At 44.4% G+C, this 23,675-nt stretch overlaps 1 protein-coding gene across 2 annotated transcripts in view; it reads right to left on the bottom strand.

Annotated features, from left to right (window-relative positions):
* Positions 1-23,675, bottom strand: part of LOC139382356 (signal-induced proliferation-associated 1-like protein 3) — a 104,991-nt gene that overhangs the window by 54,813 nt on the left and 26,503 nt on the right. The gene's annotated exons all lie outside the window — the stretch shown is intronic.

The raw sequence follows: 23,675 nt of genomic DNA, 5'->3' as shown, positions 1-23,675 counted from the left end.
AATCCCTATGCGTAGACTCCGACTTTGGCTTGTCGAGAGAGAAAATAAATGGTGTGCCCCAAACAGTAGAGAAAAAAAACCTACTAAAGTCGAAAAATGAACAAAACTGTCACAAAGTGTCCCTATAATATATGCACAAACTCTTCCGAACTGTTTTGGCAGGGAAGCATGCAGACATCTTTATTCCTCTCGCTCGCTCAGTTTTTTTTCTATCTTTCCCCCCTTTTCTGCCCATGTCTCTATACGTCCGTATTTCTCTCACTGACCCTCAACCTCGTCCTTCATGACTCTGTATCCTTGACCTCCCCCCACCGTGCCAATGCCCTGCCTCTCCGTACTTCCCGAATTCCTCTTCCTGTGCACCGGAATGTTCTCCTGAACAAAACGACGGCGGCAGGGTGAGCCAGGGGACGACTGCACTCAGGGTGCTAGTGCCAGTGTGTGGGAGGTCGGTGTGTGTCGGTGGAGGTTGGAGGACTGGGGGCAAGCCGAGGGTCGGCTACAGAGTAGTGGGATGAGGAACGGGGTTGATGTAGGCTCAGTAATATAAATAAAAAAAATGGTGTTGGGTTGCTCAGAACCGGAGTGAGTGATGTGAATGGGTATGCAAGAGGGTGGGGTGATCAAATATGGGGGAGGGCAGGGGGAGCGGGTGAGGTTTACGGTTGGGCGGTGTCAACTTTTGTCCTATCGTGATTATGTACTCATAAAACACTGTGATATACAAATGGTATCGCCACTACTGGCCAACACCTCTAAAAAATATAATTGGGCAGGAAAACAAAACCCTACTATAACCACCATTAGGCTACAGAGTGAAATCACATTCACAACTGGACAAATCATGACAAAAGATGTAGGCTCTGCCCATTTAAACAACTTGGGAGGCAAATATTTTCTAATATCCTTCCTGGCAGAGGCAGCTTCAGTATGTTGGCACTTAATCTAAAATTGATTAAATCATTTTTTCCCCTCAATATATACACAACACCCCATAATGACAAAGCAAAAACGGGGTTTTAAAACTTTCTGCAAATGTATAAAAAAAATAAAACTGAAATATCACATTGACATAAGTATTCAGAGCCTTTACTCAGTACTTTGTTGAAGCACCTTTGGCAGCGATTACAGCCTGGATTCTGCTTGGGTATGACGCTACAAGCTTGGCACACCTGTCCCGAAGGCACTACTGCATTGTCTTGGCTGTGTGCTTAGGGTCGTTTCATCAGACCAGAGAATCTTGTTTCTCATGGTCAGAGTCCTTTAGGTGCCTATTGGAAAACTCCAAGAGTGCCGTCATGTGACTTTTACTGAGGAGTGGCTTTTGTCTGGCCACTCTACCATAAAGGCCTGATTGGTGGAGTGCTGCAGAGATGGTTGTCCTTCTGGAAGGTTCTCCCATCTCCATAGAGGAACTCTGGAGCTCTGTCAGAGTGTCCATCGGGTTCTTGGTCACCTTCCTGACAAAGCCCCTTCTCCCCTGATTGCTCAGTTTGGCCGGGCGGCCAGCTCTAGGAAGAGTCTTGGTGGTTCCAAACGTCATCCATTTAAGAATGATGGAGGCCACGGTGTTGTTCGGGACCTTCAATGCTGCAGACATTTTTTGTACCCTTGTACCCCAGATCTGTGCCTCGACACAACTCTGTCTCGGAGCTCTACAGACAATTCCTTCGACCTCATGACTTTGTTTTTGCTCTGACATGCACTGCCAACTGTGGGACCTTATACAGACAGGTGTGTGTCTTTTCAAATCATGTCCAATCAATTGAATTTACCACAGGTGGACTCCAATCAAGTTGTAGAAACATCAAGGATGATCAATGGAAACAGGATGCACCTGAGCTCAATTTTGAGTCTCATAGCAAAGGGTAAGGTATCTTTTTTATTTTTTTATATACATTTGCAAACATTTCTAAACACCTGTTTTTACTTTTGTCATTATGGGGTATTGTGTAGATTGATGAGAATTATTATTTTTTGAATCCATTTTAGAATAAGAATGTAACATAACAAAATGTGGAAAAAGTCAAGGGGTCCGAATCTTGATAATTGACATAAAAAAAAGGTTTAAAACAAAAATGAACAAAACATATGCCCCCAGTGATGAAGGCGTGGATGTCTCATGGTATGGTGGAGTATGCAAAACAGGTCAACTTAGAGCACCTTTATCTCTTCAATGTTTTGGCATTCAGGTCCAAATAAATCCCTTCCTGGCCACTTCTTCCATGGGTATGTATGGAAAGTTTTGTTCAAATCAAAAAAGGATGCTGTCAAAAAGTGATTTACTTCAAATGAATTTACCCTCCATTAAGTCCTAGTAGCTTAGAGAGGTTATCTAAGCTAACGTAGCCAGCTAGGTAGACAATTGAGTCTACATGCTGTGCATTCCCCCCCAACTCCAAACAATTGCCAACCGGTTGGATGCTCGTCTCTCACTTTCCCAACGTTTAATTCTGTCGTGTTTTTTTGTTAATCTTGCAGTGTATGAGTGATCTCTCACTTCACTTGCTACACATGTAGCTTCTTTGACTGTAGTGTCGCTCTGATTGGCTGACAAAAACAACAAGCCTTATGTGAAGGCTACAGGTCTTCCGAAAGAGAATGGACATTTTGCACGGCTTCGTTGGACTTCTCCGCTCGGTCTAGTCGGGTCGATACCCATTATTGCGATATTCTTTCAAAAATGAACACACAAAGCAGACGTAACTCGTTAAAACCCCTTAAAAACCTGCTGTGTGTAAAATATTGTATGCTATAGCTTAGGAAATACGTAAATGTGACTCTGAATGACAACATAATGAATGTTTGTTTCCAACATTAGGGCCGTTTTCCTAAAGAAGTTAAATCCGCGTTGTGTTTTGTTTCCTTTCCACGATACTTACGTGTATCGCGATTCTGGTATAGTCCCGGCTTAACTGTCTGGCCTACATTCCTCCCTTGCTTTCTTTAACATATTTATTGAAACAAATAGGCTATATAGCAAATAGGAATAGGCAAATGACTCTGAATGTCGCTTGTGTGCTGTACCACTCCCTTCATTGCTACGCGGCTCCAGTCAAGTTCAAATAGGCTAAACCATCGTCTGTCACATCGTGATGGCTATACGATACTATTGTAATATCGCCCAACTCTAGTGAGGTTGAGTGGGCTGAGATGGAGTGGAGGGGATGGGGGGGGGGGGGGGGGGGGGGGTCAGACACTGCTAAAATGTCCTGAGGGGGAGGCCCATTACCGTCTGACAATACAGTGCCAATCAATACTGATCAATTCAGGTCCACTTACTCCACGACGCACAGCACTACAATCTCTTAGTAAATGCGTGTGTGGGGGTGGGGAGAGACATTGTGTGTGTGTGCGCGCGCGTGCCATGAGTGTGTGTGTGTGTGTGTGTATCGACTAAACTACTGGAGAGTATAGTATCCAGAGCCAAGGGCCAGTCCTGAATATAGCCTGCAGAGTCAGCATGGATTTACAGTTTAGACCTCCCCCAACTTCCAAAATCAAATGAAGAGTGAAAACTTTCCAGCCGTGGCTAACAGTTCAGCCCATGGAGTAGGGTCACTGGTAAGCCTATTAGGGTTGAAATGTATAAACACAACACCTAGGCCACGGGGCTTACAGGCATGTAGGCTAATAGCCTAGCCTACATTCCATTATAATAAACACAAAGAAATGAAGACACTCCATTTAGCCTCGTATGTGTGCATTTTTTTTTTAAATAGGACATCAGCTGTATATTTAGGACTGGAGTCCTTCTCTGTGGTTGCAGTGCCTGCCAGACAGAATGACCATCAAGCAAAAGAGATAAGAAAGTCATGCCCAGTGCAGAGGGAGAGCGAGTGTGTGTGTGTGTGTGTGTGTGTATAGAGCTGGATCTATCAGGAAATCGAGTGCATGTTCTTGACTTATGAGTATGACGACTGGGCTTCTTGGTACCAGCTATGCTTCCAAGAGTGTGTGTGTGTGTGTGTGAATGAGCGTGTTTCCACCTGCCTGTGTGTGTACTGTGTAATATGAACGTGTGTGCCTTGCTGTATACGGCTGTACAGTAGGCTCAGTGAACACGGTCAGTTATGTCCCTGCATGTTAGATCTAGGGAGAGCTCAGTAATCATCATCATCATCATCATCTCCCACAGCAGAGCAGGGTAATTAAAAATCTCTCTCAGCACGCTGAACACAGTGTGACTGGGCCGGCCCGAATTAGAAACCAGGTGCGTTTCAAAGAGGACATGCAAAATCGTACTTTTTTACATACCATTAGTGGTTGATCCAGCTGCGCTCTGCTCCACGGTGAGCCACAGAGGAGAGAAGCAACGAGCGGGCTTCCTCCCACCCGCCTGTCATACACATTGTGTTGCGATTGAAATGGATTACTCCAAAACTCCGGCTGCATTAATATTTCAGAAAGTTTGCCGTGTGTGCGTGCGAGTGCTACTAAAGTGCTACTTAAGTCGTCCCATATTCCAACCAGTTTGAAGAGGAGCCGTTCCAGTCATCTAATGGGTTCGTCAATGCAACTGTAAGGGCGTTTTCACACAGTTCTGAGCTGTAGTTCGAATCGGAGTTCCATTATTTGTTATTGTATCCCCCTCTAATGCAAGTCATTTGTTTATCGGGGGGACAATGCTCACATTAAATCCCTCTGATTATCAAGAAGCATAGCACGTGTATCCCAAACGTCATATTACTTTCGATAAAAACGGCACAATAGTAGCTATATTCAGTAGCTTATAACCCGGTATATAGCCCCCATCTTCCCTAATCAATAATATTAATAATAATAGAGATTCTGCATGATAATATCAAATTACAGTACAGTACATTTCATAAAATGCACGCATCAGTTTTTCCCGGTGTTTGGCCTGGACTGTGTTCTCACCAGCAGTGAACCTAACCACGGTACGAATGGAATCGGGCCGAGACCACCCTTTTTGAACGAATCATGGTGCGTTGTTTAGTGCGCTCTCGAGTGGACACCAGTCCAAACGAACGGAACTAAGGGGGGTAAACGTGCCCGAGTTGGGGGGGGGGGGGAGAGAGAAACGCTCTAAACCAATTTAGTGTGAAAGCCATGTAAGACACATCGAAGTGTTGGTGTAATCATACCCTGGCTGACGTGGCCTGTACAATGTACGCAGTTCTTTACCCTGATAGAATGGGTAGACTTTTTTAGCTGTGTGATACCACTGCTATTGTATTATATGAATTCATTTCAGCTCGGGATGGGAACGGTTATTCAAATTAATTTCTGCTCGGGATGGGAACGGTTATTCAAATTAATTTCAGCTCGGGATGGGAACGGTTATTCAAATTCATTTCTGCTCAAGATGGGAACGGTTATTCAAATTCATTTCAGCTCGGGATGGGAACGGTTATTCAAATTAATTTCTGCTCGGGATGGGAACGGTTATTCAAATTCATTTCAGCTCGGGATGGGAACGGTTATTCAAATTAATTTCTGCTCGGGATGGGAACGGTTATTCAAATTCATTTTAGCTCGGGATGGGAACGGTTATTCAAATTAATTTTAGCTCGGGATGGGAACGGTTATTCAAATTAATTTTAGCTCGGGATGGGAACGGTTATTCAAATTCATTTTAGCTCAGGATGGGAACGGTTATTCAAATTCATTTCTGCTCGGGATGGGAACGGTCATTCAAATTAATTTCAGCTCGGGATGGGAACGGTTATTCAAATTCATTTCTGCTCGGGATGGGAACGGTCATTCAAATTAATTTCAGCTCGGGATGGGAACGGTTATTCAAATTCATTTTAGCTCGGGATGGGAACGGTTATTCAAATTAATTTCAGCTCGGGATGGGAACGGTTATTCAAATTAATTTCAGCTCGGGATGGGAACGGTTATTCAAATTCATTTCTGCTCGGGATGGGAACGGTTATTCAAATTAATTTCTGCTCGGGATGGGAACGATTATTCAAATTCATTTCAGCTCGGGATGGGAACGGTCATTCAAATTCATTTCTGCTCGGGATGGGAACGGTTATTCAAATTCATTTCTGCTCGGGATGGGAACGGTTATTCAAATTCATTTCTGCTCGGGATGGGAACGGTCATTCAAATTCATTTCAGCTCGGGATGGGAACGGTTATTCAAATTAATTTCTGCTCGGGATGGGAACGGTCATTCAAATTCATTTCAGCTCGGGATGGGAACGGTTATTCAAATTAATTTCTGCTCGGGATGGGAACGGTTATTCAAATTCATTTCAGCTCGGGATGGGAACGGTTATTCAAATTAATTTCTGCTCGGGATGGGAACGGTTATTCAAATTAATTTCTGCTCGGGATGGGAACGGTTATTCAAATTCATTTTAGCTCGGGATGGGAACGGTTATTCAAATTCATTTTAGCTCGGGATGGGAACGGTTATTCAAATTAATTTTAGCTCGGGATGGGAACGGTTATTCAAATTCATTTTAGCTCAGGATGGGAACGGTTATTCAAATTCATTTCTGCTCGGGATGGGAACGGTCATTCAAATTAATTTCAGCTCGGGATGGGAACGGTTATTCAAATTCATTTCTGCTCGGGATGGGAACGGTCATTCAAATTAATTTCAGCTCGGGATGGGAACGGTTATTCAAATTCATTTTAGCTCGGGATGGGAACGGTTATTCAAATTAATTTCAGCTCGGGATGGGAACGGTTATTCAAATTAATTTCAGCTCGGGATGGAAACGGTTATTCAAATTCATTTCTGCTCGGGATGGGAACGGTTATTCAAATTAATTTCTGCTCGGGATGGGAACGATTATTCAAATTCATTTCAGCTCGGGATGGGAACGGTCATTCAAATTCATTTCTGCTCGGGATGGGAACGGTTATTCAAATTCATTTCTGCTCGGGATGGGAACGGTTATTCAAATTCATTTCTGCTCGGGATGGGAACGGTCATTCAAATTCATTTCAGCTCGGGATGGGAACGGTCATTCAAATTCATTTCTGCTCGGGATGGGAACGGTTATTCAAATTCATTTCTGCTCGGGATGGGAACGGTTATTCAAATTCATTTCTGCTCGGGATGGGAACGGTCATTCAAATTCATTTCAGCTCGGGATGGGAACGGTTATTCAAATTAATTTCTGCTCGGGATGGGAACGGTCATTCAAATTCATTTCAGCTCGGGATGGGAACGGTCATTCAAATTCATTTCTGCTCGGGATGGGAACGGTTATTCAAATTCATTTCAGCTCGGGATGGGAACGGTTATTCAAATTAATTTCTGCTCGGGATGGGAACGGTTATTCAAATTCATTTCTGCTCGGGATGGGAACGGTCATTCAAATTCATTTCTGCTCGGGATGGGAACGGTTATTCAAATTCATTTCTGCTCGGGATGGGAACGGTTATTCAAATTAATTTCTGCTCGGGATGGGAACGGTTATTCAAATTAATTTCTGCTCGGGATGGGAACGGTTATTCAAATTCATTTCTGCTCGGGATGGGAACGGTTATTCAAATTCATTTCTGCTCGGGATGGGAACGGTCATTCAAATTCATTTCTGCTCGGGATGGGAACGGTTATTCAAATTCATTTCTGCTCGGGATGGGAACGGTCATTCAAATTCATTTCTGCTCGGGATGGGAACGGTTATTCAAATTCATTTCTGCTCGGGATGGGAACGGTTATTCAAATTCATTTCTGCTCGGGATGGGAACGGTTATTCAAATTCATTTCTGCTCGGGATGGGAACGGTCATTCAAATTCATTTCTGCTCGGGATGGGAACGGTCATTCAAATTCATTTCAGCTCGGGATGGGAACGGTTATTCAAATTCATTTCAGCTCGGGATGGGAACGGTTATTCAAATTAATTTCTGCTCGGGATGGGAACGATTATTCAAATTAATTTCAGCTCGGGATGGGAACGGTTATTCAAATTCATTTCTGCTCGGGATGGGAACGATTATTCAAATTAATTTCAGCTCGGGATGGGAACGGTCATTCAAATTCATTTCTGCTCGGGATGGGAACGGTCATTCAAATTCATTTCAGCTCGGGATGGGAACGGTTATTCAAATTAATTTCAGCTCGGGATGGGAACGATTATTCAAATTAATTTCTGCTCGGGATGGGAACGGTTATTCAAATTCATTTCAGCTCGGGATGGGAACGATTATTCAAATTCATTTCTGCTCGGGATGGGAACGATTATTCAAATTAATTTCTGCTCGGGATGGGAACGGTTATTTGAAAATCCGAACGTACGCTAAGTGTTTTGATTTCTTGGGAGAGGATTCATTTTTAGAGAAAAAAACCCAGACCTAAATTTAACAATGAAAAGGCTTTGCCACATAAGTCCACAAGGATAGACCACCACATTCAACATTTGAATAAAACAACAGTTATTATGAGTGCACCCCAAAAAGAAGCTCCGGTAGCCTACACATTAGGGAAAGGGGGATACCTAGTCAATTGTACAACTGAATGCATTCAACTGAAATGTGTCTTCCGTATTTAACCCAGCCCCTCTGAATCAGAGAGGTGTGGGGGGGCTGTCATAATCGACATCCAAGTCATCGGCGCCCGGGGAACAGTGGGTTAAACTGCCTTGCTCAGGGGCAGAATGACAGATTTCAACCTTGTCAGCTCGAGGATTCGATCCAGCAACCTTTGGGACACAGGCCCAACGCTCCTACCCACCAGGCTACCTGCCACCCCTACATTAGTGTTGCACGGTATACCAAAACTTCTGTACTTTTTCAAAACAAAAACCTGTTCGATACTATCATTTTTGTTACATTCGGTACTGTCACGTGATTGAGAGGATTACATCTACTCAGTGCAGTCCCTTTATAGCAATTGCCTGCTCCACTTATTCAATGTTAGAGCTGTCTGAGCTGTCTCGATAGCTCCCCACTCATGCTGCACATAAGTTAACACACTTGAATAACGCAACACGGAATTAAGAAATGTTGAAACTGTTCATTACTGTTCGCAAAACAAATGTCCATACACGATAGAACCCTTTTACAATGCAAGACTATACCTGTAGCTTCCATTTTTAAATTGTAGGCTAACTTTCCTTGCTAGCTCACAGCTGAATCCACTCCCCTAAGTGCTTTTGTTTGTAATAATATGCAAACCATTAAGCAAAATATACTGATTTTAAAGCTGATTGTCACCAAAAACGTTATTAGTTCACTTTGTCTCCCTCACCACCAAAAATAATCTACTTCTTCATCTCCCTCGCCACCCGTCTGGTTTCCACTAGATTCCGCAGCCACAAAATCTGATTCCACTGGCACATACTCGGGCTGTGGCGGTCATGAAATTTTGTCCGCCGGTTACTGCCACGCAAAATACTCCCGGTCTCGTGTGGTATAGCTAAAGGTAATGTGCCCCCCCCCCAATTAATTATGAAAATATAACAAATTCCTTTTTACTAGACTATTCAAAATCAAATTAATTATTTTGTAGGCTAACTAAGCCGCTCTGCATAATCAATTAACCAACAGCAGGGCCTAGGGCTATACGTTCTCTCCTAGGCTCATGGAAGTACATTTTGGAACGTAGCATAAGGTAACCAGTCCATCCACTATGCACAATAACAGTCCACACTCAAAGGCTATACCAATTATGTATCAAAGACATCTTAAATCAGTTTTGTTTTATGTTTTTCTGCCATGCGTAATATGCGGTAGGCTATGTATTGTATAATGGAACAAGCATAATTTTTATTCATTCCTTTGGGGGGGCTTGGGCTCATAAGCCTATGCATATGCATAAACTCTTAAGATGCATATCGGCGTTTTGAATTAATAATCACCTTAGAAAGCTCTGTCCATTTCTTTTACACTGTTTAAACCCGCTGTTGTGAACTTCTTTCTTCAAATTGATCACAGTGGGGCGAGTTAAAAGTATGATAGGCTGTTTTGGTGATGTGTTTGATGTGATTTTCGATTGCATTTGCGCGGTTCCCAAAAGTGACGACAAACGCGATCATGCACGTAAACGCTTTATAATAAAATGTGCATGTTTATGGTGAAAATGATCTTCCCCCAAACGTTAAACTCACACACAGCCTACCTATGCGAGTTAGAATTAGAGCCTAAGAAATTATTTGGCCACTTTACTTGTGATACAAACCATATCAAAACAAATAGGTCTACGGGCTTGGCTACATGACTATGATTTGAAAAAGGTAGCAAAAAAAAAGAAAGGCAAGCTGTTTCTTGCCTTACTGCACAAGCGATAATACATCATTCACAAGTGATAGGCTAATATTGTCACCCATCAGACTATTCTTGCTGTCTTTACATATACTAAATAATGTGTGAAATGAGTTTTGATTTAGAATGAACCATTATCATGCACCGGTCTCAGAACAGCGGCAAAAATACATCATCTATGCACTTAAATAGCGAAGGGAGGACTCTTTTCCCGTGGTTCATTCCTGTTGTAAATACAGTTCAAGTCAGAAGTTTACATACACCTTAGCCAACTACATTTAAACTCAGTTTTTCACAATTCTTGACATTTAATCATAGTAAAAATTCCCTGTCTTGGGTCAGTTAGGATCACCACTTTTTTTTTAAGAATGTGAAATGTCAGAATAATAGTAGAGAGAATGATTTATTTCAGCTTTTATTTCTTTCATCACATTCCCAGTGGGTCAGAAGTTTACATACACTCAATTAGTATTTGGTAGCATTTCCATTAAATTGTTTGACTTGGGTTAAATGTTTCGAGTAGCCTTCCACAAGCTTCCCACAATACGTTGGGTGAATTTTGGCCCATTCCTCCTGACAGCTGGTGTGACTGAATCAGGTTTGTAGGCCTCCTTGCTCGCACAAGCATTTTCAATTCTGCCCACAAATCTTCTATGGGATTGAGGTCAGGGCCTTGTGATGGCCACTCCCAATACCTTGACTTTGTTGTCCTTAAACCATTTTGCCACAACTTTGGAAGTATGCTTGGGGTTATTCTCCATTTGGAAGACCCATTTGCGACCAAGCTTTAACTTCCTGACTGATGTCTTGACATATTGCTTCAATATATCCACATAATTGTCCTTCCACATGATGCCATCTATTTTGTGAAGTGCACCAGTCCCTCCTGCATCAAAGCACCCCCACAACACCATGCTGCCACTCCCGTGCTTCACGGTTGGGATGGTGTTCTTCGGCTTGCAAGCCTCCCCCTTTTCTTCCAAACACAACGATGGCCATTATGGCCAAACAGTTCTATTTTTGTTTCATCAGACTAGAGGACATTTCTCCAAAAAGTTCGATTTTTGTCCCCATGTGCAGTTGCAAACCTTAGTCTGACTTTTTTATGGTGAAATTGCTCCCAAGGATGAACCAGACTTGGAGGTCTACAAAGCTGATGTGATCCTCCTATTTTTAATAGAAGCCATCAAATCAGTTCTCACGCAATTGAGTAGCCAATAGAAATGTTGCGCAACATGAGCTCTCATGAAGTGTTTAATTAGATTTTTGATTACATTTGTATTGATGCCAGAGTGATTAGAGGGACAATAGAGTACGTAGTACCAGGCAGATAGCAAGTTTGGTAGGCTACTAATGACCATGAGCAGTGTCAGAGCTTGGAGAAGCCTAATTACCGTGACTAAACAGTAACGTGGGATTTGATTGTCATCAGTACGGTCACCTTAACAGCCCTACTCATTACTTTCTTAGAGACAGCACACACTAATATGGAAATGTTGTTGATCAATAGAACAAAATAAATGTTCTCCTAGCCAATAAAATAAGTCCTAAATGGAAGGGATTGTTTGTAATCTGTAGCCCCATGAAATCAGCTAAAACAACCTCAATAACTCAATGCATGCACACCCTTCTATTGGATAATATGCATTCACCTGTATTGTGAATAGACCTAGGCGACATCTGGATTTACCCAGTTTATTAATAGATTTACAATAAATTATTACCATTATGTTTTGTAGTGAGATTGTTTTTACCACAGTAAAATTGATTGTGTAATTGATTCATTAATGCATAAATGGCTGTCTCAATTACTTACATACAATTGTTGAAATGTAATGATATTGAACTCAAAAGACGCCTAACGATTGAACAGTGCAGCAGATGAGTTTATCTAACAGGATCAAGTGCCATTCTGTAACTTTGGCTAATACTCCTTGTTTTTCGTGGTCTCGTTTTGGTATGGTGACGGTATCGAGTATGATAATAAACCTGGTATCGGTATCAAAGTCCAAATTCTGGTACCGTGACAACACTACTACACACGTTTAACACGTGTGTAGCTTGTTATTGTCGGTCAATCAAAGCTGCGCTACAGAGGTTGTGTGTGTAGCAAGTGAAGTGGGAGATTTCTTACCAACGCAAAATGGAATTCATTAAAATTACGGAGGAAAGTTGTCAAAATAAGAAGGAGTAGGCTACAATGATCAACCAACAGGTCGACAGTTTCATTCATATGAATGGAGTTGTAGACAAGGACAGGGATCGCAGCAAAATAGCCTCGATTAGCCGTGCTACTCTGACTAGCTAGCTACTGTAGCTAGCTAACTTCTTCACAACGACTTGATGCAGTCAAGACCGGCACCGCCAGATGGTATGATAGATATCCAACTCCGGCAACAAGTTTGTCTAACTAGCACGAGTCAGTTTGCCTACTTTCTCTCTCACAGTGCCACACACAGACTGTCACACACACACACACACACACACACACACAAGGCCCCTGCTCCTCTCTCGTCCCCTCCCCCACTCTCAAGCTGAAAAAAGAGCCACCCTTGATTGAAGATATTAAATAAATAAAACAAACATTCTACTATCCGGATATCCGGGGGGGGGGCATCCCTCATTTCTGCACAACTACCACTCATTTCCCTGATTCCCTACCATAGAAATATAATCTAGATTATATTTCTGTTCCCAACACCATTAAAGAATGCATCGAAAAGTCAACCATGACAAAGGTGGTCGGTTATAAAGGGGTTGGTTCAAAGCAAATGCATATCCCTCTACAGAACCGGCGATAAGGAACACTGCCCGGCATCAAACCTTTATCAGCTAGAGAGAGACCGTGCTAGGCGTGTTAAAATAAATTGTGTGCATCTAAAACGGTTTCTTTCTCTAATAGCACCACCATCGAGCAACCTTCACTATTAAGCCCGAAAGTGTGCTACAGGCAGGGAGGGACCCCCTGCAGAGAGGTGAGGGCAGCCCCATTCATACTAAAACACAGGGAGGTGGGATTGCCACGCTTTCATCCTTTTCTTCCTCCTATTCCCTCTACTCTACCTCCCCCCAACTCTATTTGAATGGAAATAGGAGGGTTGATCAGACCTGCATGAGAGAACTCCTACCTCTGCTGGATGTCTCTCCAGTGTGTCCAGACTCGTGGCGCTGTGCTGTCTACAGTATGGTAGGGGCTACTGCTGTGAGAAGTACCGGACTAATCACATGAAAAGTGGGTGAAAGGTAATAGCTGAAATTCAAGGAGTAGATGGAAGCCCTTACCCACTTTAAGGTTGGAAATGGAGTTGGGGGGGGGAATCTATCTGATCCTAGATCTGTGGTAAGGGGCACCGCCACCATCTCCCTTGAGCATCTCAGGGTGGGTTAGGTTGGGGAATGCTGTGTTGTATGTATGTATGTATGTATGTATGTACAGTGATGGAGAAAAAGTATTTGATCCCCTGCTGATTTTGTATGTTTGCCCACTGACAAAGAAATTATCAGTCTATAATTTTAATGGTAGGTTTATTTGAACAGTGAGAGACAGAATAACAACAACAAAATCCAGAAAAACACATGTCAAAAATGTTATAAATTGATTTGCATTTTAATGAGGGAAATAAGTATTTGACCCCCTCTCAATCAGAAAGATTTCTGGCTCCCAGGTGTCTTTTATACACTCTTAAAGGGAGTGCTCCTAATCTCAGTTTGTTACCTGTATAAAAGACGCCTGTCCACAGAAGCAATCAATCAATCACATTCCAAACTTTCCACCATGGCCAAGTCCAAAGACCTCTCCAAGGATGTCAGGGACAAGATTGTAGACCTACACAAGGCTGGAATGGGCTACAAGACCATCACCAAGCAGCTTGGTTAGAAGGTGACAACAGTTGGTGCGATTATTCGCAGCTGGAAGAAACAAAAGAACTGTCAATCTCCCTCGGCCTGGGGCTTCATGCAAGATCTCACCTTGTGGAGTTGCAATGATCATGAGAACGGTGAGGAATCAGACCAGAAATACACGGGAGGATCTTGTCAATGATCTCAAGGCAGCTGAGACGATAGTCACCAAGAAAACAATTGGTAACACACTACGCCGCGAAGGACTGAAATCCTGCAGCGCCCACAAGGTCCCCCTGCTCAAGAAAGCACATATACATGCCCGTCTGAAGTTTACCAATGAACAATGAACATTTGAATGATTCAGAGGACAACTGGGTGAAAGTGTTCAGATGAGACCAAAATGGAGCTCTCTGGCATCAACTCAACTCGCCGTGTTTGGAGGAGGAATGCTGCCTATGACCCCAAGAACACCATCCCCACCGTCAAACATGGAGGTGGAAACATTATGCTTTGAGGGTGTTTTTCTGCTAAGGGGACAGAACAACTTCACCGCATCAAAGGGACGATGGACGGGGCCATGCACCGTCAAATCTTGGGTGAGGACCTCCTTCCCTCAGCCAGGGCATTGAAAATGGGTCGTGGATGGGTATTCCAGCATGACCCAAAACACACGGCCAAGGCAACAAAGGAGTGGCTCAAGAAGAGGCACATTAAGGTCCTGGAGTGGTCCTGGAGGGAGCTGAAGGTTCGAGTTGCCAAACGTCAGCCTCGAAACCTTAACGACTTGGAGAAGATCTGCAAAGAGGAGTGGGACAAAATCCCTCCAGAGATGTGTGCAAACCTGGTGGCCAACTACGAGAAACATCTGACCTCTGTGATTGCCAAAAAGGATTTTGCCACCAAGTACTAAATCATGTGTTGCAGAGGGGTCAAATACTTATTTCCCTCATTAAAATGCAAATCATTTTATAACATTTTTGACATGCGTTTTTCTGGATTTTTTTGTTGTTATTCTGTCTCTCACTGTTCAAATAAACCTACCATTAAAATTATAGACGGATAATTTCCTTGTCAGTGGGCAAACGTACAAAATCAGCAGGGGATCAAATACTTTCCCCCCCTCACTGTATGTATGTATACAACACTCCGCTCACGCTGGATTGCCGTGCTGTCGGTTTCCATGACAACCATGGACACACAGAAAGAGTTATGACGTAGGCGTGAGGCGGTGAGCATTCACAACACATAACCTGAGCGATAAATAGATGTCCTATCATCCACTCCGCAATATGTCAATCACAAAATGTTTCCTTGTCACTACAGGTAGGGGAAGAGGAATCTAACAAGCATGCACGCAGACACACACTGTAGAGGAAAAGTGGTTAGCCTCCCACTTGCACTCGCGTATCAGTATCACCTCTGTTCAAATCTCTAGGGGGAGAGAGGGGAGAGCGTGGGGAATAAGAGAAAGAGAGAGAGGGTAAAGGAGCCAACAGAAAAATGATGACAGTGTAGAAAGGGCAGAGAAACAGCGGAAACAAGAGTGGAAGAGAGGGGAAGGTCAGTATAACAGAAGACTGGGAAAAAAATGAAAATAGCCAGAGGGAACGAGAAAGAAGAACACAGTAAGTTAGGAGCCTAGTAGGACTGCAGTCAGAAAAGAGCCTGTAAAGGAAAGTAATGGACATTGAGAAAGCACGGGCGCACAGGGGGGAATTCAGTGTGTGTGAGGGAGAGAGAAAGAATGCATTTTAACACGAGGAGAGAGCAGAACCTGACAGACCAAGGACTCCGTGGTAAATCAGATAGGAGAGATTGACTGAGGCTTTTAGAGTGATGCACCATCACAGAGCTGCTGCTCCTACAGAGGCCCAGCAGTCCTTGACCCTGCCTCCTCTCCGATCTCTGAGTCATCCTCTGGCCCTCCTTCTCTCCCGCTCTCTTTCCATCCATCTCTCCTCTATCCCTCGAATCTCTCCATCTAGCTCACCGATATTTCTGCTGTGTCCCTTGACTCTCTTCTCCCAGCTAGCCTCCCCGATATCTCTGTGTGAGAAGGCTTGACACGTACCAACAAACGGGTGTGATCATTCTACAGTGGTCCCTGCAGTGTACACTTAAACCGGTGTGATTAGAATGTCCAGTTTCGATTGACGCAACAGTCAGCATTTGAGCTGGCCACAGCAGTTTCACTGAAACTTTACAACGTTAAGTCCTCAATGTGAATAGTTTATTTTTGGGTGCAGTGTTCAGACATTCACAGAAGTAGCGACAGCAAAGGGCCTCCCGAGTGGCACAGTGGTCTAAGTAGCTGTGCCACTAGAGATTCTGGGTTTGAGTCCTGGCTCTGTCGCTGCCGGCCGCGACCGGGAGACCCATGGGGCTGGGGAGGGTTTGGCCGGCAGGGATATCCTTGTCCCATCGCCCACTAGCAACTCCGGTCGCCAGGAGTACTGTGTTTCCTCCGACACATTGGTGCGGCTGGCTTCCGGGTTAAGTGGGCATTGTGTCAAAAAGCAGCGTGGCTTGGTTGGGTTGTGTTTTGGACTGCGCACGGCTCTCGACCTTCGCCTCTCCCAAGTACGTGCGGGAGTTGCAGCGAAGATACAAGACTAACTACCAATTGGACACCCCGAAATTGTGGAGAAAAAAGGGGTAAATAAAAAGGTAGTGACAGCATAACACAATCATCCAAACCATAAAATGTAGGCTACATTAGTCCTGGCGCCAACTGAGGAAATATTGACTTAACACAAGCGGTCATATTTAGATAATTCTCAGCTGACAGAAACCACAATATTAATTAGCTAATAGCAATTAGCTACTATTTACAATTCATCACATCACCATTGATTGAAAAAAATGTAGTAAAATACCTTCGAAAAATCGAAAGCAATCCGACGATGGGTAATTTGTGCGCGCCGCCATGTTTGTTTTTTCGCGTCAACAAAAGATAAGAGGTTACAAGATGAGTTGGGTCTGTTTGTAGTACGGATGTTGAAGGGGGTGTGTCATCTACCATCATTCATCTTCCCTTCATTCCCTTCCGGAGGTTTATTTAAAAAAACGAGTGAACCATTCCTTGACCGCATTTTGTTATAACATCTTTGGTCTGACAGACGTTTTATGTGACACCAAGAATGCTTGGTATAATGTCAACAAACATGGCGCCACACATAGCTGGCAAATAGCTTAGCATTCGCTCATCATAATCAGTACAACCTTCAAAAAAGTAAATTTACATCACAGGTGTCCATTTCAATCTATGCAATAATCGGAATGCATGATTTGTCACCAGTACTTGAAAACGTGAATAAAACGGTAAATACATGACGCTCCATATATACATACTGTAAGCTACAGTAGAAACGCCAACACGATATACAGAAAATAAGGCACTTACTTTGATAGGAACGCAAACGTCCAATATTATTTGCAAGGAAAACAACAATGAATGCAATGCAAGCACCAGCCAGAAAATGTGCCAGGTGGGAAAAGTGTATGCAAGACTGCGCAAATGTCTGCATACTTGATCTGCGGAAACACCGGGGAAGTACTTGGGCTCTTCTTCAAGCGAGAAGTTTGTCTGGCTCAGTAAAGCCTCAAACATAAAATTGTCCGCAACAGTGAAATGGGCTACTTCTATGTGAATTAATGAGGAGGCGGAACACACCTCAATTCAAACTACTGTTAGAAAATAAAACTTGTTAGAAAATGATTTTAAATTGACAAGTGGAAACACAGCCTATAGATAATTAGCAGGCAGTGTTTCTTGGTTGGAGGGCAGCGCGTGTTAACTGTCATGTTGCGTAACAATCACATTTTGGAACAGTGAGTGCATTCTGACATCACGTGCATGAAAACAAATAACACACGCTCGGGCGACCGTTAAGACATATTTGGAACTACTGCTTCAAAACACGCAATACAGCGTGTTTTAAATTGCACCACATTCATCAAAGACGTCATGGTAACCGTACCCTTAAATACGCATTCCTCGGGATTCAACATCTGTTACCGTGTCCGTTTCCCTAATATAATCTAGCATGCATGCTTTCAAAAAAAACATTGCATTTTTGAGCATTCCACATAGTGATTGGGGGAAAATAATCCTTAGTTACATATCTGGGTTTCTTTTCTGCACGACATATCGTTTCGTTCTGACAACATTACAATATTATTTTTGTGCTACTTTGCTGTACCTGCACACCAAAAATGGCAGTATTTTCCCTTCGTAGCTTGTTCTCTCCATCTTTTTAAAATAGGGAGCCAATTAGTTTTCAACACTTTAAATTCCCTTGACCGATCAAAACTCGTTTTCTCATGCCTTGTCCCTCTGCAGCAGACATTTCATCAAATGCCAGCCATATGTTTGGAACGTCGCAATAAAAGGACAGAATCGAATCGCAATACATATAGAATAGTGAAAGATCCCAATACTTATCGTATTGGCACCCAAGTGTCATGATATTGTATCTCGAGGACCCTAGCGGTTCCCAGCCCTAATTCCACACATATACTAGACGCGCTTTTAAAGAGAACGCGGCTATGCTAACACACGGAGTAGGAGATGGGCCTAAATCCCACTCTGTGTCCCACACACACAGAGTACACACGGTTTCGAGAGTAACACATGCCTATTTACCTGGGCCACACAGGTGTAACGAGTGGCGTCAGGTAGGTAAAGGTGTCAACACACAGGGCTGATTACCATCTACATGCTGCTTGAGGAGCCAGCAGACAGACCGACTGACCCACATTCCTGTGAGGTGACACTAACGCGCGCACACACACACACACAGAGTCAGGGGAAGAACATTACAGTGGGTGAGCTAAGCTGTCACAGCAAAACTGTGATACTTTATTCTGGTTGTCCAGGGGTAGAAGGGAAGGTTACACTTTTCCTGAAGCCCCTCCCCCCTGCCACAAGGACCACATACTGTAACAGACGCCATTAACATGAATGTACAACAACTGTCTTTGCACAGTCATGAGTCATGAAGACAAACCCTTGTTTAGGCTAGGTCGGGAGAGCATAAGGATCGACTGGGTAGACATAACAGTAGCCAAACGGCTTACTTAAGTAATGGTTGTGAAGTAAATGGTCAAGCTTCTCCGGCCCTCTAGGCCTGAGGTCCTCCCCGTCTACCGCCCCGCGGGGGGGAGGGGGTTTGGTAATGACGGAGCAGAGGGGTGAGTTAGACCCCCACAGCTGCTGCTGCTCACATGGAGGCGTGTGTCCCAGGGGAGAACAGGGGGGGATAGTACTGCGCCGCGCCGATTAGCCCCTCAGCACATGGAGGCTACTCTCAGCCAACACACATAGCTGAGTACTAGGCCTTAAAAAAATATGTTTTTAAAACGCACAGCAAAAAATGTGGGGGTTTATCCGCCTTTCCGGCAGGTGCCATCTTCTCCCTCAGGCCTAGCTTTGGGAAACAATCTGACAGTCCGTCAACAAACCACAAACGTATCTAGGAGAATCCTACAGCGCAGATCCAGTTCATGGGCTAATGACAAACAGTAGCCCACTTGCACAAGTAGGAGCAGTGGCTGCGAAATATTCTTCAAGGGGGACATTTCAAGTGTTACACTGCCCTCTGCTCTGACTGAGTGGTGAGTATGGTCATCACTTTTGCATTAGGGACGTGGGAGGAAATGGAGTTCTGGGGTTCTTTTACGAGGCTCTTCCTGTAACAGTATCACCCCAGCGACAGGCGAATGAGGCTAAATGATGATGAGGCTTTAGGAGCAAAGGGTGTCCTGCAGGGAGAGGAGAAAAGACCCCAACGAAGACATACAATGACATAAAACAGTCACACAGCCAGCTGTCCCCCGTGGCATGGCCCCTTCTAACATGATGTCCATCTCGCCAGTGGCATCAGTGTTGTTTCTCAAGGGACCCAGAGGAAAAAGTGAAAAGTGCAGTTTATAAAAAATACAACACTTCATTTGGACCATCTAAAAAAAGGGACGTTCAGCTTTCAAACCATTAGCCTGGAAAAGAAAAAGAGATATTTTGAAACATGCTGTTTGTCCAGCCCCAGAGCCAGACTGTAGGAACGACGCCATGCTGTCCTCCCAGCAGCACGGACCAGATCAGCGGGGTCAATCACTGATTAAAACACCCCTGAAACACATCCTCCAGCACATTTAAAACCGATTAAAAACAGCACCACCAGTGGAACAGAGGGGGGGGGAAGTACTTTAGAGCAAAGAGCAGAATCTGGCAACCAGGAAGTAAACAGAACAAACACTGCTTTCTGGAAACAGATTTGGGGCCAGTGAGAAAGAGGCATATTGTGGCTGACTATTGCTATATGGGTGGTGAGACGGGCACATGATTCGTCCCATAGACGTCAATACATTAACATGTCAATGGTCCATACATGCAGTCAGAACTCGGACGACACTCGCATCTGTTGTTTTACTCCTCAAAATCAGGGACTGATTTTCTTTCACAGAAACAAAATAAACAGTTGGAAAAGAGCTGTTGAATTTTTTTTTTAAATGCCACTAAATTGAAAACCAAAATGCATTGACAAGATTCATGGTTTTGTTGCCAGTGTTTTGTTGAAAAACCGACACAGAGCTCTCTTTTCCCGCCAACTAGAACATACTGACGCACCAACAAAAAGCCACATTTTCAACAGGGTCAAGGGGCAGAGTGTGTGTGTGTGTGTGTGTTGGGGGGAGTTACAGTACAGCCAGACAAAGAGGGCTTGTGACACAGTTTTAGACAGTCTCTCCTTCTCTTGCCTCATTTTCTCACGCTCTCTCCTCAATGGCGCCATTGAGAGTGGAGGCCGTTGGGATCCTGTGAGGACTGAGCGTGCTCCCTAAGGAGTGAGCCCGATAGGACCCCCCCCCCAGTCCCGGATCGCTTTCCCCAGTCAGTCAGTCCGTCCGTCCGTCCGTCCGTCAGTCAGTCGGCCTGTCCTCTGGAAGGTTTGGGTTCTCCATAGAGAGCTATGCTGCATCTAGCAGTCATGTGGCCTAGATAAGCCCAGCAGCCAGTAGGGGCCCGGGAGATAGTGATAATAATGCCGGACTGTTCTTCTGATGCTTGTGAAATTATGTATTATTTTGAGGCTTCCTCTGTGAACCGCTCTACTCTACTTCTCTGGACTTATGTGGGAAGCATTGGCCTCGTGAGGCAGGAATGCAGATCAGACTGGACTTGAGGCTATTTGACAAGGCAAGTCAGTAAAGAACACATTCTTATTTACAATGACGGCCAAACCCGGACGACGCTGGGCTAATTGTGCGCCAACCCTATGGGACTCCCAATCACGGCCAGATGTGATGCAGGCTGGATTCGAACCAGGTACTGCAGTGACGTCTCTTGCAGTGTCTTAGACCGCTGCGCCACTCGGGAGCCAATCAAAGCACACTACACATCAATCCAGGAAAATAGAAGAGGCCGTGTTGTACCTTTGAATGAACTTTTCACTACCAGGGAAACATTTTTCACACGCCACCTGGACTTTGCATTGGCATAAGAAGAGACGGGGTTACTGGCCAGGATGATAAAACCACCAGCACAACATTCGGCTCACCGCACAAGTGCAATGAACGGCAAACTAGGTGGGTTATCGTTTTCTGGGTTACCGAAAAGATTTTGTTGTGTCACGAAAACTTGGGTTTGCTCAACTGGTATGTCACGAAACAACTTTAAAGCTATAACTGGGTCACAGCGCAAACAAACAAAAAGTTTCAGAACCACTTTGACTGCATAAGTCTTGTGGGTGTTTGGGGTGCGAGACTGCCGGGGCTGGACTTTAACCAACATTAAAAAGGAATGCCTCTAAGATGGGTCTTGTCATGACTCTGCCTAATGGACTCTGGGATACGAGGGGTGCAGAGACCTTTACCGGGCAGGAGAGTGACCGCTCAGCTCTTGGGTGGGATCCTCTCTTTCTCTGCTTTGAACGGAACAAGCCTAATACTTTATGACTTAGACGTGGGCCTTCTTGTACTCACGAGTGCCCCATTACATTCACCAACGGCCAAGAAAGAGGGGGGGGGGGGGGGGGGGGGGGGGAATCAGTCGCGACCCTAGAGAAGGCCTTTGAGTGACCCTCCGCTGTGACCTTCTCGTCAGTGGGTTAACAGTTCAGTGGGGCAGTGGCGTGAGCAGCATGCCGTCTGGGTTCACACAGCAGCAGCAGCTCAGGTGGATTCGGTCAAGGGTGCAAAACAGTCAGCCTGGTGGAATACTACGTTCTTCTGCGCGCAGAACTGTGTGGCGAGGCAGGTCGAACCCAGCCTGTCGCATGGAGCTTCCTTCCGGGGGAGGGGGGGGGGGTAGTCATGCGAGTGTCGTGCTCGTCACCCCCTCCCTCTCCTCGAGTGATTCTAACCTGGTTCTCTTCGGACCACCACAGACACAGACAGACACAGCTGGAGGAAATTTAAAAAAACACATCACCACCACACCCTTCTCCCTCCCGCTGAGTGACTACTACTTCCTTATAAGCCTTGCTTCTGGATATGTTCCCTCTTCCTTTCTGTTAGCTATCAAATTAACTGGCCTCTAGGTTGAACCCAACCCCCCAAAAAAATCCTTTGCTCTGCCCTCCCCCACCCCCCTTCTGTTCCTTGAACCCTCGTGCCTCCTCTCGCTCCTTCCCCCTCTCCTGTGGTCGGTTCAGTATGTATTATGGGATTAGCTGGTATTCAGCCTCAGGTCTCGGCTTGCCAGGATGGAGAAGCAAAGAAAAGAGAACGAGAGAGAAAGACTCGTACATTTCCTCAGTGAAATCATCTTACTGAGGGGTGGCAGGAAGCCTAGTGGTTAGAGCGTTGGACTAGTAACTGAAAGGTTGCAAGATCGAATCCCCGAGCTGACGATGTAAAAATCTGTCGTTCTGCTCCCGAACAAGGCAGTTAACTGTTCCTAGGCAGTCATTGAAAATAAGAACAATTTCTTAACTGACTTGCCTAGTTAAATAAAGGTAAAATAAAATGTACTGAGCTAATGTCAAATTGGCTTTTTACCAAATTACCGTACGTGTTCACCCTGCTTGACACCCTAATTGACAAACAAACCAAAACAGAGCCAAAGTCTTCTCATGCTTTGTTGATTTAAAAAAAAAAAGCTATTGACTCAATTTGGCATGAGGGTCTGCTATACAAATTGATGGAACGTGGTGTTGGGGGAAAAACATTTTACATTATAAAATCCATGTACACAAACAAAAAGTGTGCGGTTAAAATTGGCAAAAAAACAACAACATTTCTTTCCACAGGGCCGTGGGTTGAGACAGGGATGCAGCTTAAGCCCCACCCTCTTTAACATATATATCAACTAATTGGCGCGGGCACTAGAACAGTCTGCAGAAGCCGGCCTCACCCTACTAGAATCTTTAGTCAAATGTCTACTGTTTGCTGATGATCTGATGCTTCTGTTCCCAACCAAGGAGGGCCTACAGCAGCACCTAGATCTTCTGCACAGATTCTGTCAGACCTGGGCCCTGACAGTAAATCTCAGTAAGACAAAAATAATGGTGTTCCAAAAAAGGTCCAGGTTGCCAGGACTACAAACACAAATTCCATCTAGACTACGTTGCCCTAGAGCACACTATAAACTATCCTTGTGACGCCTAAACATCAGCGTCAAAGGTAACTTCCATAA

Source organism: Oncorhynchus clarkii, chromosome 24, assembly GCF_045791955.1.
Source record: "Oncorhynchus clarkii lewisi isolate Uvic-CL-2024 chromosome 24, UVic_Ocla_1.0, whole genome shotgun sequence".
In the NCBI taxonomy this organism is placed as follows: Eukaryota; Metazoa; Chordata; class Actinopteri; order Salmoniformes; family Salmonidae; genus Oncorhynchus; species Oncorhynchus clarkii.
This window is presented reverse-complemented; position numbering and strand designations above follow the sequence as displayed.